This window comes from Erithacus rubecula (genome assembly GCF_903797595.1).
Source record: "Erithacus rubecula genome assembly, chromosome: 1".
NCBI lineage: Eukaryota > Metazoa > Chordata > Aves > Passeriformes > Muscicapidae > Erithacus > Erithacus rubecula.
This window is the reverse complement of record NC_136658.1, coordinates 22,239,570-22,251,997: the sequence shown is the minus strand read 5'-3', so window position 1 is coordinate 22,251,997 and position 12,428 is coordinate 22,239,570. Positions and strand designations below refer to the sequence as shown.

Below are 12,428 nucleotides of genomic sequence, written 5' to 3'. Positions count from 1 at the left end.
AGGCCCACCAAGAGTCAGAGGATTTCTATGCCTCCCACTGGATACCTGGTAGATGAAGGGGAGTGGAAATGGGTCCCTGCTCAGGGAGGTAATAATAAAAATTCCCCCCAACGCCCATACCCTGGCCAGGTGCCACTTCAGAATAGGTATGAGGCCCTGGATCTGAAGTGTCAGACAGATAATTTAGAAGAAAATAATCTGCCCTGTGAGCTTCCCCATTATGATGCATCTGCCAGAGAGATCTCTTACATCACAAAGAAATGAAGGGTAGTCGTAGTGGATTACTCCTTTCTGAGGGGAACAGAGGGCCCCTGTATGTTGACTGGACCCATCCCACACGGAGTTCTGCTAACTCCCTGGGGCCTGGGTATGGGATATCACTGAGAGCCTTCCTGGGCTGATCCAGCCCTCTGATTATTACCCACTGCTTATACTCCAGGCTGGCAGTGATGACATTGAAAAGAAGAGTGTCAGGGCAATTAAAAGGGACTTTAGGGCACTGGGTCAAGTGGTTGATAGGACAAGGGAACAGGTAGTCTTTTCCTCAGTCCCCTTGGTAGCTGAGATAAACGGTGAAAGGGATAGGAGAACTCGTATCATTAACAAGTGGCTCAAGGGTTGGTGTCATCAGTGAAATTTTGGGTTTTTGATCTTGGGGCAACTTTCATGGCACCTGCCCTGCTGAAACCAGATGGGATCCATCTCTCAGTTAAAGGCAAAAGGTTTTTAGCACATGAACTGGCAGACCGTGTTGAGAGGGCTTTAAACTAGGTTTGAAGGGGGAAGGGGGTGCAGCTGAGCTGCCTGGAAGCAGGCCCAAGGGTGGTAAGCCTGAGTTAGGGGTGAAATCAGCAGCCCAAATGTACACCAATGCACGCAGCATGGGTAACAAACAAAGAGCTGGCAGCCATGGAAGCCTGCAACAGCAGAGCTATGATGTAGTCACCATCAGGGAAATGTGGTGGGATTACTCACATAGCTGGGGTGCTGCATTGGATGGCTACAAGCTCTACAGAAGAGGCACAAAAGGGAGAAGAGGTAGAGGGGTGTCCCTTTATATTAGGAAGGCTTCTGATGCTGTAGGTATTGAAACTAGTGACAACAAAGTTGAATGCCTGTGAGTAAGAGTTAAGGGCAAGGCTAACAAGGCTCACATCCTACTGGGACTCTTATTATCCACCCAACAAGGAAAAAAAGGTAGACAACTTATTCTGTTAGCAGCTAGAGAATGTTTCAGGATCATCAGCCCTTTTTCTTGTAGGCGACTTCAACTTGCCAGACATCTGCTGGGAACTTAGTACAGCACAATAAAGGCAGAAACTTTTAGAGTATATGGAGGACAACTTTTTGTCACAGCTGCTGGGTAAGCCCATGGAGGGACTATGTTAGATCTGCTGTTTGCAAATAGAGATGGGCTGGTGGGAGATGTGGTGGTTGGAGGTTGCTTGGGGCATAGCAATCATGAAATTATAGTGTTCTCGATATTTGATGAAATCAGGAGGAACATCAATAAGACGTTTACATTGGACTTCTGGAGGGCAGATTTTGGTCTATTTAGGAGACTTGTTCAGGAGTTCCTTGGGAATCAGCCCTTAAAAACAAAGGAGTTCAAGAAAGATGTGCATGCTTCAAAACAGAGATCTTGAGGGCACAGGAACAGACTGCCCTAAGTGCTGAAAGATGAATCGACAAGGCAAATATCCAGCCTGGATGCGCAAGGAGGTTTTAGAGGAACTTAGGAATAAAAAGAGGATGTATCATCTTTGGAAGGAGGGTCAGGTCTCTCAGGAAGTATTAAGGGGGCTGCTAGAGCAGCCTAGCTAGGAAAAAAATTAGGGAGGCCAAAGCTCAGTTTGAACGTAAAACGGCAACTTCTGTAAAGTATAATAAAAAATGTTTTTATAAATATATTAATGGTAAAAGGAAGGGTAAGACCAGTCTTTGTTCTTTATTGGATGAGGGAGGGAACTTAGTAACTGCAGATGAGGAGAAGGCGGAAGTGCTTTACACCTTCTTTGCTCAGTCTTTAGTGGGAAGACAGCTTATCCTCAGGACAACTGTCCTCCTGGCATGGTAGATGGTGCCAGGAAGCAGAATGGTCCCCCTGTTATCCAGGAATAGGCAGTCAGAAAACTGCTGAGATGCTTGGATGTTCATAAATCTATGGGATCAGATGGGATGCATCCCAGGGTGATGAGGGAGCTGGCAGATGAGCTTGTGAAGCCACTCTCCATCATTTACCAACAGTCCTGGGACACTGGGGAGATTCCAGGTGACTGGAAACTGGCCATTGTGACTCCTATTCACAAAAAGGGTGGGAACAAAGATCTTGATAACTATAGGCCAGTTAGCCTGACCTCAGTACCTGGTAAGGTAATGGAACAGTTTATACTGCGTGTCATCACACAGAATTTACAGGATGGCCAGGGTATCAGACCCAGCCAGGATGGATTTAGGAGGGGAAGGTTGTGTTTGACCAACCTGATCTCCTTTTATGACTAATTGACCCACCTGGTGGATGCAGAAAAGGCTGTGGGTGTTGTGTACCTGGACTTCAGCAAGGCCTTTGACACTGTCTCCCACAGCACACTCCTGGAAAAGCTGGCAGCCTGTGGCTTGGACAGGAACACTCTTTGCTGGATTAAGAACTGGCTGGATGGTTGGGCCCAGAGAGTGGGAATGGTGCTGCATCCAGCTGGGGATCAGTCACCAGTGGTGTCCCTCAGGGGTCTGTGCTGGGGTCTGTCCTGTTCAATATTTTTATTGATAACATGGATGAGGGTATTGAGTCTTTCATTAATAAATTTGCAGATGACACTAAGCTGGGAGCATGTGTTGATGTTGGAAGGGAAGAGGGCTCTGCAGAAACCTGGAATGTTTGGATGGATAGGTAGAGTCCAACAAGATGAAGTTTAATAAGTCCAAGTGCTGGGTACTTCATTTTGGCCACAATAACCCCCTGCAACATTATAGACTGGGGATAGTGTGGCTGGACAGTGCCCAGGCAGAAAGGGACCTGGGAGTGCTGGTCAACAGCCACTGAACATGAGCCAGCAGTGTGCCCAGGTGGCCAAGAAGGCCAACAGCATCCTGGCCTGTATCAGGAATAGTGTGGTCAGCAGGAGCAGGGAGGTCATTCTTTCCCTCTACTCAGCACTGGTGAGGTCACACCTTGAGTGCTGTGTCCAGTTCTGTCCCCTCAGTTTAGGAATGATGTTGAAATGCTTGAGTGTGTCCAGAGGAGAGCAACAAGGCTGGTGAGGGGCTTGGAACACAAACCCTGTGAGGAATGGCTGAGGCAGCTGGGGTTGTTCAGCCTGGAGAAAAGGAGACTCAGGGGTGACCTTATCACTCTCTACAACTTCCTGAAAGGTGGTTTTAGTCAGGTGGGTGTTGATCTCTTTCTCCAGGCAGCCACTAACAGAACAAGAAGACACAGTCTCAAGCTGTGTCAAGGGAAAATTAGGTTGGATATTAGGAAAAAGTTTTTCACTGTAAGAGTGATAAAATATTGGAATGGTCTGCCTGGGGAGGTGGTGGGCTCACAATCCCTGAATGTGTTTTAAAAAAGACTGGATATGGCACTCAGTGCCAGTTGAGGTGTTAGGGCATGGATTGGACTCAATGATCTTGAAGGTCTCTTCAAACCTAGTCATTCTGTGAATTCTGTGATATTTGGATGAGCCTCACTGTGCAGCCCTGGTCAGGGTGATGGTGTGGCTGAGGAGGCAGGTTGAGAAGCTGTTGCTTGCTTGGGAGCAGTGAAGCTGTCAAATGACTCAGCACTCACCTGCCATGGTGGTGAGAGCAGAACAGTGCCTGTAGGACATCAGGGTTCAGACAGTTGTCACCCAGAAGAGTAGGGCTAGTCTTGGACCCTCTCCCTTCATGACAGCTAGCCCACTGGGACCAGTATGGTGATGACACATCTCCAAGTCAGCTCCTGCAGCCATGTGGTATTACCCCATGGTAAAAGCAGGAAGTCTTCCCTTGCTGATGGAATGTCTTCCCTTTGCTTTGTCCCAGTTGTACTTTCCACTCTCCTGCTCTGCCTGCCAGATGTCTTGGTTTAGCCCCACACTTAGAGGATTTGCACTGGTTTTAACTGGGTTGGCTTAGGAACAGGTTGGCAGAATTGCTTGATTTGTGTCAGGGAGCTTCATGTTGATGTCACCTGTGCACACCAAACTGTCACCAGAACCTCTTTAATCCAAATTACGAGCAGTTGAGCAAGGAGTCAAATCAAATTTAGCAGACCATTTTAGAAAATGATTTTATTCAACCTGTACAGCTCCTGTGTGTTCATTGAACCAGAGATGAAGTGATTGTTAAAGTCACTAGAGTTAAACTCATATAAATTTGAGTGCAGGCAGGCTTTTATGAACTCATTCGTGTGGATCAATCATAGTGTTGATCCAACAGGAGCACTTTAAAGAACACAAAAAAAAAAATTAATATGCTAGATGTTGGTTATGGGTGAGTATTCACTGGGCTCACCCATCGGTAAAGGCCATAACCAGGCATGTGGTGTGGGACAATGCCATTTGTTGTCACTGTGGGGACACTCAGGTCTGCATCTAACCAGCTTTATCACAGCGACTCTGCTTGCTGAGGCATGGGCTCTGTCCCATATGTAGTCCAAAGTGACTCTAATGGGATTTTTTTCTGCAAGTTGATTCCCTGTCAGTGGTTCTACTGGGGACACTGGGTGGTTCCTCTTTGTAGGGGAGAAGTCCAAGACATTCAAAGGCCAGTATCACGTCTGACAGCTTTCTTAAGTTCAAAATGATAAGGACTGTGTCCATACCGACTCCAAAATACCAACCTTTTCCTAAGGGAGATGCCAGTGGGAGTGTGAACAAGGCTGTAGCTCATCTTTAATAATGCAACTTTTAAAAATAAATCATGTTTTATGGATCTAAACTTAGCCTCTCCAGATAAGCAAGTCCTGGGGCCGCTGGTGATTAATATGCAGCACTGGAGCATGGCCCAGCAGGGCCCTGATTAATAGCGATGACATCATGGCTTTTAAACATTCTGTTAATGCCGGCCCCGCTGACAAATGAGGATGCGCGGCATCGCTTCCCGTGGCATTTGCGTCGCTGGAGCGAGGGCCGGGAGCAGCAGCGCCCTGTGCCTCCCCGGGCCAGGCAGAGGGAACCTGCTGCTGCCTGCCTGGCTGACCTGCACCGCCCCGGGAGCTGTGCCCCGGAGCTGGCACTGCCACAGTCCCCCCGTCCTCATTCGGAGGCTTGTGCCGGTTCCTGGAGGGCAAGGCAGGAATGGTGGAGGGTATTAAGCACCCTCTCCGCCTGCAGCATTCTCTGCCACCCCACCCTTCAGGAGGTTAGCTTATAGGTTTGGGGCCAAGGCAGCTCCCCCTTTATGGTTTCCGCTCCCTGCTCCAGTCTTTCCTGAGTTTTAGGGGGTGGTACCCCACAAACCCAGCAAAACATGCGCCCCTAGCAAGTCTGAGGTGTGAATCCTTACCCTTCTGGGCACCATCAGGTGACAATTTTGCTTCAGCTGCTGACTGTCCCCTTCAGTTATGAGTTAGTTCATAAGCGTGGGTGATTGTTGTGCTGCCAGGAAGAAAGGATTGCTGTCGTCAAATGGCATTTCCCACAGTTTCCTGTAGTTCCATGACGTGGTCTTTGCCCCTGTGTCTGGTCCCCAGCATGCTGCATGAGTGCCTGGGCCATCCTGCAGTCCCTGAAGGGCAGCAGCTCCCCAGGTACGTTCTGTGCCTGCAGGCTGTGAACTAATGAGCAACCCAGTCACTTCCCTTTTCCTCTCCTGCATTTATTCCCGGGAACACGAGCAGATGGTGAGAGGTCCCTCTTTTACTGAGGTAGGTGTTAATAATGTCCCAGCTCAGTGGCGGCTTTCACAGAGAGCAGAGCTCGCCCCAAAGAAGAAGCAGCAGCTCCGAGCTGAGTTATGGCAATTTCATTTTCCTGAGCGACAGCAGCTTCCAATCCTGTCCCTGAAGCCGCAGAGCGAGAGAGCTCTACTGCCCCCCACCCTCATTTTTAGCGGGGCTCAGCCAACACTTTGTCTTCTCAAGTACCCATAAGTACCAGCAATCAGTGTTTCCCAGCAACTCCGGGGAAAAATTCTATAGATAAGAAGGAGCAAAAGAAAAGAAACCTAATCCCCAACACAGGCAAAAGGCTTAGGGTGTTGGCCTTGACTTCCGTGGATGCTCTGGAAAGCTCTGTAGATTGGTGTCTGCTTTTTAGGTTTGGGATTTGTTTTTACTTTTTGTTCACAGGGATTGAGCTGGACTGGTCTGCTGTCTGGTAAGCAATCTAGTAGACCAGACTGATAAAACTTTCGGATCCTAAAGAACATGTTTCTCAACTCTCAAATTTTGCTAAGAATTTTTGCCTAATGTTCAAATAAATCCTCTTCTGCCATCCCACCAGTACCATTGAGAAAGATGGCATTTGAAGCTCTTTGCTTTCTCATTCAAATGACAACCCCATGAATCCAGACTCCATTTAGTATCCAAAAGTAATACCAGGAAGGTTTTAGACAGTTTGAGTTTTGTAATACAATTTCATCTTTGCAGTGATCTCTATGCCACACTAATGTGTAGCAGGGGGACCAAATATGTGAGTTGTGAACTAGCAAAAAGTCTACATGAGACTCACAGGTTGTGCTGGGACAGGCACAGCCCTGGAGCCCCGTAGTTGTTAAAACCTGCACAAAAAGCTGGTGACTTAATATGGTTGTATTAAGTTGTATGTGGTCTTTTGACAACTCTTGACCCATCTGATACCAATGACTGTGCTGCATTTTGCAGAGCTTTTCTTGTTGAGTAGACAGGTTGTTTTGGACATGCTTGATGTGTGGGGAGGGGTTTTATTCCTAAATATCTCTCTCAAACCCCAAGACATCTAACTGTAATGCTGTACCATACAGCGTGTATTTTATGAACTTACAGGTGTGAGAATATAAAAAGAATGTTGTAAATATATAACCTCTGAGCTACTGAGCATCAGCCAGGGAAATGTTCCCCCTCCCCTTCAGCATGACTCTGAGAATGCAGACACACTGCCTATCTGAGAAATCTTTGCTTGTTGGCATCATTTGCTCTGTAATGTTTCACCCTTGCAGCAAATCCTCTCACCCCTTCTCCAGTCTTGTTCTTTGCACTTTCAAAGTCTTTGTCACCCTACCTTTAATGCATGCTCCTTGTACAGTGAGTGCAGTGATGAAGTGCATTTCAGAATGAAGGAAGTGTGAAGGAATGGGATCAGGGGCATCTGTTTTTATGTCTCAGCTATGGACTTGTGTGTACTTGGTTTCATCGTCTTGCTCCTCAGCATCAGGAACAAACTGGTATGTCATAAACTCTTGATACTTGAAGAAAATGAAGGGCCATTTAACATTTTTAGAGTAATAATAATAATGTAGGAAAAGGGATGCATCCTGGTAACTGAGAACAGCAGGTTATTTGTTTAAGAGCATACTTTAGAACAACAGCAAAAAGAACCTTTAACTCAGAATTTCAAGGCACCTTGTAAACTATAAACATTGATTCTTCTCCTTCTTGTTATTTCTTGTGGGCATTTTACCTCTATAAAATAGAGCAACATTCCTACCCTGATGATCTTGCAGTGAGAACAAACAAATACCAGAGAGAATGGAGGCGAAATAGAAGCAGGATTCAGATGGCAAACACAACCAGGGAGTGTGCTGGGAATGGGTGGTTTATGTTCAGGATATCTCACGTGTGGGGACGTGCATTCTGGGTAGGTCAGCCTCATGGACACCTGTGAAAAGAAATTTATCCTGCCCTGGGGAAGCTGAGTAGTGGGGCATGTAAATGAGATTGGTCACTCTATAAATTTCTCTCTGAGAAATGTAGCTTTTAACCTGGCAAGGAGGTGAGTGGGTGAGTGTTGTTGAATCATGGAGGGGACAGGCAGCAGCTGGGGGAGTTATCAGTTGGTTCCAATAGATAAAGACTTCCTGCTGGAAGGGAGATCTAGTTTTGCCTCCCTAAGTATGTGCCTGCTGTGTCATCTCTACACTGATAATATTATGCCTCCTTTCTTTTTTCTTTTTTTTTCCCTCCCTCCACTTTCTATGAAGAAATCACTGAAAACCATTTTGAGCTGTTCTGAAATTTTGGGTACTTTTGTTTCTCTGCATTTCTATTGGATTATGTCCCTGACATTATTGCCAAGAAGTTAAATAATACATCTAGAGATTGAGAAAACTAAATAATGAAGCTCTGCAGCTTATAGCTTTTCTTGTGCTGTGCCAAAGAGGTTTTTGAGTTGAGAATTGTGACTGCCAGTCAAATTTAGACAAAAACAGCTTGAAAATTATTTATTTTTCTCTCTTTTTTTTTTTTTTTTTTATTTATTTATCTTTTTTTTTTATCTGATAAGGACCAAAATGTATCGTTGGAAGCTGTCACATTCATGGCAAAATAGCCTCAGAGATTCAGAAGAAGTAAAAATGGTTAAGTAGGAAACCTGTTTGTTAAGCAAGTTCCTGTGGTTTCAGACCACGGGTTATTCAGAAAGCACAGGCTGTGCCACTCCACAGGAGATGAGTTGGGCAACCTGACTCATCTGGAGCCTTGTGCAAGATCAGGTCATAAAGGAAATTCAGACTGAGCTTCAGGACTGATGGAGGGCTCTCTCAGCACCTCTAGAAAGGGTGGAAGTGTTTCCACTGCCATAAATGGATTTTGGCAGCCGGACCAAACCAAATTCAGCAATTGCAGCTCCAGCTTCTCAACCTCAGTTTGCAAGTCCCACAACCTTTGCCCCGCCTGCTCCTCTCTGCAGTACCCTGATTGCAGCATGCACTGGGGTCTCGGCTTAGACTGTCTGTGTTTTGACTCTTGTTCTCTCTGTCCCTGCGGGCTATGCAGAGTCAAAAGCAACTAAATTTGATCCTTGGATGCCTCAAGGAACTGTGTGACGGCATGGATGTTCTCCTTAACCTCTTCATCGTCTGTGGGTCCCCTCTTCACTGCCTGCTGCACCATCCCCAAGCTTGTTCAGGAAACCACTTGCCAAATCTCAGTCAGATCAGCTGGGTGAACTCATCCTCATTCTTTTGCCTATGGGGAGAGAATGAGGTAATAAAGCTCCTCCAAAACAGACTGAACAGAAGCCATTATTTTATGTCCAGGCCTTGCTGAGTAATAATGATCCGCTTTTAACCACCCACTCATGCCTCTGCTTATCCTCCTGCTTGTTCGTGACCTTCACTCATTGTGTTCTGTTGAATTGAGCTTGTATATTCCTGACACACAAGAGCTGCATCTTCATTCATTTGCGGTAAATGCCTGAGACTCTGAGGGCACTTGAAATTAAATAATCAGCAGTGAAACAAAAGACACCAATTGGGCACACAGGCACATTGTTTTATTTGCAGATAAGTTCTCTCTAAAAGCCAGCAATGCGTGATGCTTCTTGCCGCCTTTTTAGTTTAAAGCAGATGTTGTACACAATATTGGAAACCATATCCTTGCAGGCTGTGAAGTAATGAGGGCAGGAAGTGGGAAGTGAGGACCTGGGATATCTCCTGCTTTATTTTAGGTGAGGCTTTGGGGAAGGGGAGAGTGTAGAGTGAGGGCTCTGCGTTTCAGCAAAATGTTCTGTGCTTTAGTGCCTTTTGAGTTTGAATGTCTGTCAAGTTGAGGATGATATGTAAAAGGGAGGGACAAATGGAGGGAGGGAGGGAGGGAGGGAGGGAGGGAGGGAGGGAGGGAGGGAGGGAGGGAGGGGAAGAAATAAAGGTTTTAGTGCTCTGTGTTGGATCTACACAGCATGGGTCAGTAAAGGTGTGAGATGTGCTGGGCTCTAAAGAGTGACATAACTGTACTGGAGGTGAGAGAAGAGTCTATGAATTTTGTGATGATGCTTCATGCTCAAAGTAGCCAATATTTCCCTATGAAAACTATGAAAATCTTCAAGAGATACAAGCATGTATTTGCACCCAGTGTAGATTCAAAGAGGTCTTATATCCAAGAAGAATCCCCTCTCTCATTTCTTCCACTGGAGTTTTGGGAAAGACCCCTGGAAAAATGCATTTGCTCTCCCAGCTGAAGAACAGCCATGTGAGAACAGCCCTGTGAAGCACCCTGACCACGGATGGGATGCCTTCTTCAAGGAATGTGTGGCAGCACAGTGAATTCCCATTTTATTTCTCTCCTTGGGAGCAGATAAATTCACGTGTTTTAAAGAAGATGGGAGTTACTGTGTTTTATTGTGTGTGTGCCTAAATCTCCCCTCGGAACACTGTGAGGGGCTGCTGGGCACGTGCAGCTGGGAGATAACACGCTCCACTCCCCTCTGAGGACAGGCCATGCCAGTCCGGCTGTCAGGCCTGGTTATCTGTTAACAGCACGCCACTTGCTTCGTCTCTTGTGTCTTCCCACCTGCTTCCAGCCAATTCCAGATGAGACCCACTACACATGAACTTGGCAATTGGCCCATTAGCCCCTCTGAGTCTGCAAGATCTGGCCACAGGGCAGGGGGAATCCCATGCGATGGCAGTGGGCAGAACAAATCAACCACAACTGCCAGATAAGAGTGGGGTCTGGAAGTGTCTGGCAGTCTGCAAAAAAGTCCAGTTTTCTATGGATCAGCTCTCAGGTTTCTGGTGACCTGTCAGAAATGGCAGCTGTGGGTTGTTCTTCCCTTCCTTTATTACTAGGGTACTGATAAAAGATTTGTGGAAGGCCTGCAGGAGGTGAGTGTGGCCCAGGATGCTTGGCGTGTCAGGGTGGCACACCTCAACAGAAAGCACAGCCCTTTTGTCAGGGGAAACTTGGAAATGGTGCTTATGTGTAGCAAGGGAGGGGAGGTATTTACTGGTGTGGGGAGTAGTTGGCACTACCTTCTGGGATAATTGCTGATTATTAGTTAGATATCAAAAGAGCTCTGTGAATAATATCCACCTTCTCATTTTGCAGACTAGGTGTGGTCTTAGCACTGTCATCTCTCACCACAGACTGCAATGCACAAGAAAATATCAATAAAGGCAGGTTGGAGCATCACTACAAAGAAGCCAAAGAAGACCAGAAGTCTTTGATGTGGGTATGGACAAGGAAATCCACTCCAGGTTCTGTCCATAGAGTCAGAGGGCTTTTTGTTAGAATTACCACGTAAATAAATGGGGGCTGTATGTGTGGACACCTCAGACAGCCTTGTAAATCTCAACTATAGGCTCCAAAAATGTCAATTTATTCTTTTTATCAGCATTTTAGTTGGATTTTTATTGTTTTTTTAATAAGATAAAGAAGAAAGTGAGTAAGAGGAAGAAAGGAGGAGAAAGTAAAGAAGGAAAAATTATTGAAGTGAGAAAGAAAGTGAGAAAGAGAAAAAAAGGATGAAGAAAATAAAGAGCAAACTAGACAGGCAGAATATTAAGGTTTGATAAGGCACAGATAAGTCGTGGAGCTGAGAAATCTTTCCTCACTCATCTGTATGCTGCATAAGTCATGAAGTGAGTGACACAATATATCTTGTTATTTAGGGAATATGTGCCATGTAGTTCTAGCATTTCCTTGAATTAGCATACTTGTGCAGCTATCACACTTTCAGTTTATCCATTTACTGGGTTTTTTTTTCCTACTTTTTATTTCAAAATTATTTTTGAAGGGTGGGCCCTTTCAAAGTAAAGACTTTCTGTATTCTGTAACTTTTTGTGAAAACTGCTGCATATCCCCCAATTTCAGCAAAACAAAGCCCTGAGATGTTGAATGAATTACAGAATGTTTTGTTTGGCAGAGACCTCTTGAGACCATTTAATTTGACCCCACTGCACAAGCAGGGCCAGCTGGACCAGGCTGCCCAGGACCACGTCAAGTTGGCCTTTGAACATTTCCACAGATGGAGACTACACAACCTGTCTGGGCAACCTATTCCAGTGATCACTCTCCTAGATAAAAAGTGTATTCCTATGGTCAGGTGTAATTTCTGGGGCTTTAGTTGGTGTTTCTAAGTGAAGGAGGTACTGCTGCAGTGCCCTACCTTCCTGATTTCTTCTGAGAGGAGTGGAAGAAATAGCAGTATCTTTGAAATGAAAGGTGGGAAGACAACCTCGAAGGATTCCTTTACACACTTATTTTAGTTTAGAAAAGTGAAGGGGGATACCATCTGGAGAAAGTGGGAGTTAATTTGACTGGGTGGAACATGGCTTAATCAGAAAAAGTTTGATCCATAGTTAGCTTTTAAGCTCCTTGAAACTTGTGGTGTAATCAGAGCTTTGCATTCATTTGTAATGAAGGCAAACAAGTGCCAGCTGTAAAGTTTATTCGTGGATCTGGACCCAAGAGTTTTCATCCTCCTCAACTTTTCAGAAGTTTTGATTCAGATTTTATTTGTGCTTTTCTCCCTTCCCTCTTTGGCCAAGCTGAAATGTCTGAGCCTTGATTTGGGATATTTCAGAAA

The 12,428-nt window shown here is 45.7% G+C and overlaps 1 protein-coding gene and 1 long non-coding RNA gene across 5 annotated transcripts in view; both read left to right on the top strand.

Annotated features, from left to right (window-relative positions):
• The window catches only part of LOC306802229, a 117,137-nt gene extending 105,984 nt beyond the window's left edge, over nt 1-11,153 (top strand). For 3 of the 4 annotated variants that reach the window (XR_013774311.1, XR_013774313.1, XR_013774314.1), the window contains exons 4-5: nt 9,505-9,569; nt 10,949-11,153. This is a non-coding gene — a long non-coding RNA (uncharacterized lncRNA). The remainder of the gene's footprint in view (nt 1-9,504; nt 9,570-10,948) is intronic. The other variant, XR_013774312.1, reaches the window with a different exon arrangement.
• Nucleotides 1-12,428, top strand: part of LSAMP (limbic system associated membrane protein) — a 986,958-nt gene that overhangs the window by 212,951 nt on the left and 761,579 nt on the right. The window lies entirely within an intron of this gene.